Here is a 5,334-nt window from a genome sequence, read left to right as displayed (position 1 = left end):
CTCCAGTACATTCTTGAGGACCCAGGGGAAGGTTTCTGTTTTCTGTTTAGGGCTTTCCTCCTCCCCACCGTTAGAAACATCTGGCTTCATAAAAAGTCCTGAATAGTCCAGTTAATTCAAGTACACTTTGTATATCAGTTAGTTGCTGTGCATGCCCCTCATTTCTCAAGAAGACTAGTCACACTTCTTGCATTAATTTTCTTATTTTTCCCCCGAGAGGCAAATGTGTTATCAAATTTTGAGACACCACTTATTCCTGCCATGCAGTTTTGAAGAATAATCAGTTTATTTACTATTACAAGTATGTAGCACATAAGAAGTCCTCAACATGCAAAAACGGTGCTACTTCTGATTAGATAATAAAGTATTAACTGTCAGTCTTCAAAGAGTTAATAAGAGCTGTTAGGCATTGTTAGAAAGACTGATTTATAATATGCCCAATATCTATACATATATATAATAGAGTGACAACAAATATTTACATTAAGCAAGAGAAGCATGGGGAATTATCTACCTTTTGTTACAGTTACATCATATTCTACCCCGTGTAAAACTGTCAAATTTTGAAGGTGAAGGAAATCAGTATACAGCTGAGCTTACAGTAAGAGACAAGGCAGACTTCTTCTATGAGCCTCTAGCAGAAGTTGGTCTAATTTGGCACTCTTGCTTCTCACCCTTCTCGTGTAAAGACAGTATAACCCCTACCCAGCCTTTCCTAACCCTTCTGAGAAATAAATCCAAAAAGCAGAGTTGAAATTCTGATACTAGTGCGTCCTAGTTTTGGTTAAAATGGAACTGATTCTCTTTTAGTGAGACTTCCTTACAGCTAGTTCTTCTAAGTAACTGCATTTTTCTGAAGCTGGCTCCACATTTTACAGACAATATCTGCTCCAAAGCTGGTAACACACCTAATGTTTATAGTTATACTGAGCTAACGGTAGGAACGGAATGCAGAAAAAGGCCCCTGTTTATAATTATTACTATAGCAGTCAAGGTCACCAATGATCTCTTCGGTCCCGCAAGTGAGGAAAGGGTTGCACTTGCAGGGAGGGGTGGACAGGACAGGTGACCAATGAGGTATTCCATGCCATGCACGTCATAACTCTGTTTAAAGCTGGGGAATCACGAGGGTTTCACTTCTCTTCATCCATGGCCAGCTTCTCAAGAGAACCCTGCTCATTATCCTGCCTGCCGTCCTGATCCAGATTCCAATCCGTGCATTCCTGAGTCCCGTTCCTGCCTACTGCCAAGGCCATTCTGGGACTGCCTGGTGCTGCCTGGCAACTGCTGGTGGGACACCATCACCCAGTACCCAACTCTGGGAAACTCAGTGTTATTTCTCTTATTATTAATATGATTAGTATTATTAGTGTTATGAGTAAAACTTTTCCTCCTTTTCCCTTCCTCTGGTGGGAGGGTGGGGGTTAACAGAGAGTGTCTGCCACTCAGTTTATTGCCACCCTGCTTTAGACAGTACATAGAGAGACAAGCACCCCGTCTTTGCTGATGGTTTGTGCACCCACATACTCTGCTATTCCACCAGCTGCTGGGCTCAGGAGCTCATCATTCCAGCAACAGTTGGAATTTGAAATGATCCAACAGGTCCACTCCTGGGAGGACCGAGCCCTCATGCAGAACAGCAACAAGGAGCTGCTGTTACTCACCTTAGCCTGTATATAAGAAAATGAAAATCTGTTTCTACGTGGAACATCGTTATCTCAGCAGAGGATAGAAAATCTGAGGCAGAGACTTTAAACATTATAGGTGTATTTGATGTTTCTGCTTTTAACTGAGTTGTCAGGATTGTGCAGGGCTCAGTTAATGAATCAAGACAAAAAGAGTTTGGCAATATTCTGTAAATAATCATCTAAGTCTAATTCTTCAGCTTTCCTATCTTCCATTCATAGACTCATATTAAAAGACCTAAAATTTGTTAAACCTCAACAACTTCCTTATGGGAATTCTTTCCCATTACTGATAAAGGACCCCTAAAAATTACTTAAAAGCTGCATTTTTACCTCATTCCAAATTAGACTGGAAGACTGCCAAAAGCTACCCTTTTCCTTGGTCTTGTCGCAGTTTAGTCCATGTAAAGCAGTTTGAGCAACCTGTTTACAGTGAAATTCATATTTACCTCCACTTTGCAAAGATTGCAGTTAGTTTGTTTAACAGGAAGGTGACATAGCTAATGGCCGATGTTACTGAAACTGTAATGGGTACGTGCACATTGCAGAACACACAGCAGCCAAACAAGCAGCTCGTGTTCTAGCACATTAATAAATATTCGTCAAGAAGCATCACCTGTGTTGCCTTTTATTGATTCTTTAAAAAGCTGCTCCTATCAGACATGCAGCTGAATTCTGCCTTCCTGCTACTGTAAACAATGCAGCTCTGTATAAGGTTTCCTCATAGACTTCCAAATTCTGGAAGCTTGCCAACTAGTACTAATTAATTTGAGTAATGAGATGTAAGTGTAAGTGAAGGGGGAAAAACCTTTTTAAGTTCAAACATGAACTAAAATAAGCTAAATCAGAGTCTGAGTAGCCTTGTGTCTAAATAGCATACTGATGGAATTTTACACAAACCGGAATTCAAAAGGCATGCAAATTAGCCTTCAAATTTTACTATTGGCTAATTATAGGACAGCATACTGAAACTCAGCAACTTTTACAAGTTTGTATATTGTTTAAAATTCCTATACAAGCACATGATGCCTATGTATTTTGGAATACTGACTACTCACCGTGCCCTTAATTCAATATCAATAGATATTAGAGCTTTATGATTTGCTGCCTTGACGAGACAGAGTGAAGGTCCAGTTCTATGGACCACAGAGCCAGCAGATCTCTACACTTACAGCTTAGGTTCAGTAGGAAACTAGCAAATTTAAAAACAGAAGTAAAATCCAGTCAATTACCCATCAAAAGGTCACTTCTCTGGTTAGAGGATACAACACATTCAACAGTACACAGCCTCCTTAGCATTACCAAAGCATACTCTAAAAGGACAGATACAACTCTGAGGCTTGGTGAGGAGTCAGGAAGCACACTTCTCTACTGACAGCAGTCTTAGAGGGATTTTCAGAAGTCATTCGTTCCTTTCCAAAGGTTACATGTTTTCTCTAAAGCACACATATTTAGAACTAGCCAATAGCAAAACAATACCTTCCACCACCACAATTTTCTGGTTATGATTTAGAGAGGCATTTAAACATCTCATTAAATGGTACATAAAACACAGGGTTTTGTTATGGCAACAGCTGTTGCCACCAAACCATTCTCAGCCGAGAAAGTCACACTCCATAACTTTTTGCATGATCAATTGCTCTCATGTTGTTGAAACGAAGCAGGGACAGAATACAAAACTAGCCAATATCAGCTTGTAAAATTAAAAGCACTCATTATGAATCTCTCCACCCATTGCTGGGATTTGTGTCAGTGAATATGGACTACTTTTTAATGTTAAAATGTATAGTTTCTCTTCTAAGGTACTATGCATCCACAATCATGTAAGTCTCATCTTCCGTTTCTGTCACCCTCGCCTCTATCTGTGTGCACAAGCACTGCAGTTTTAGGGGAAGACGACTGAACTTTGCTGCACTGTCAAAGCTCCCTGTCCTCATGGAGGTGTTTGAGGAGAGCAATGTTTCCACATCGAGCTGTCCAGGAATGCTTGACAGCATAATCTAGTATCACAGGTTTGGGAGATGACACATTTGACCAAAAATTTACCAGGAACAAAAAGCAGCAATAGTGCACTGCCTCTGGTGTCAACTGGACGAAGTTCTAATGAGTAAGAGGAATAGATCTGCTGAGTAAGAATATGTTAGTGTCAATTTGTAACTTCTCAGAATAAACTGTTTTTATATGGTGTTCCAGGAATATTACCAAATAACTTCAGTGTATCGGGTGACTCAGTGTGCTGATGACATGAAATATGTTAAAAGAAAGAAAAAAAACCTAAAACAAAACAAGAAAGCCAGAGAGTTCCATGTGCTAATGCTGCTGGAAAACTCAGCCACCTGATACTTGGCAAATTAACAAAGCACTAAGTGATAATATATCCCCACAATAAATTAAATTGCACAGTGCTGACTCAGCAGTCTAAGAAAAATGTGACTGACTGCTACAAGGCATATGTTTCAGTTAATTTGTTACAATGCTCTAGCTTCAAAGCTATATGGTCTATCAGGAAATGATCCAAGACCGGCACCTAGCCTGACACTGATCCAACAGTATTAGCAACAGGCAAATAAGCTAGCATTTACAAAGCAGAGTTCATCTGTAGGTCTCCAAAACCAGCTTTTTCAAAATCCTATACACACATTGCTCAGGACACTGGCAGTGGCTGAGGCTCTTACTGTGCTTAATTTTAGCTGTCCGATTTCCAGTGCTTGCCCACAGGCTGATGGAAACATCAAGCTTACTGGCAGAGGTGAGCTCTGCAATCACGATGTCAGCATCAAAGATTTCTCCTGTGGAGCACAAACTCTCCAGGTGATCTCACAAGGTGCAATTACAAACAGCCAAAAAGTTTCACTGAGAAAGTGTTAGTGAAGACTTAACCTGTGTTAACTGAGACCGAGTGCAGGCTACGAATGACATCCATTAGCTTTGGGTGTCCATTGGTGTTTTCAGGATCCATACCTGATACCACATCAGATAACTAGCTACCAGCCCTTGCTGTGTCTCATTCAAAGACAGAAGTAGATGTCATAAATCCCTACAAATAGACAGCTTTGGCTTATGCCACAGTGAGTTTCCACATCCTGCCAAAACCTGGTTGAAATGACGATCTGATCAGCACCCTCAGCTGCTGTACAGAAGAAAATGCTCCTGTTAAATTTGGTTGCACAAAGTTGAGCAGAAGAGAATTACCTAGTCAGCCACAGCCAGCCAGCAGTCTGCTGCTTCAGACAGACCTCTGAAAACAAATGGCAGACATTGGGTTTCCAAGCCAGGTCTCCCATACCCGACCTGAGTGTCCAGGCAATATGTTTTAAAGGCATTTTTCTCTCAACTTTGGAAAATAATTTCACCACAGAGCTGAAATATCTTTGTTGGCAGCAACTTAGACACCATTGACTTATCAAAACCGAAAATACTAGTGGAATTATTTTCTTCTTCCATAGAAAGCTACCGACATGTTCTAATAAGGAGAAAACAATAAAAAAAGTGCTTGCAGCCAAGGCAACTAAAGTGTTCAGCGGAGAAAAACCTTTCATTTCTGAAAAGAATGCAAGTATGCAACTAAGACATCCATAGGTATTTTGCCTTTAGTCTGTGTATATGCTTATGCAAGAGAACTGGAATAAGACAGGCAGCCAAACTTACT

This window comes from Opisthocomus hoazin, chromosome 6 (assembly GCF_030867145.1).
Source record: "Opisthocomus hoazin isolate bOpiHoa1 chromosome 6, bOpiHoa1.hap1, whole genome shotgun sequence".
Lineage (NCBI taxonomy): Eukaryota > Metazoa > Chordata > Aves > Opisthocomiformes > Opisthocomidae > Opisthocomus > Opisthocomus hoazin.
The sequence above is the reverse complement of the archived record's forward strand: the minus strand, read 5'-3'. Positions refer to the sequence as shown.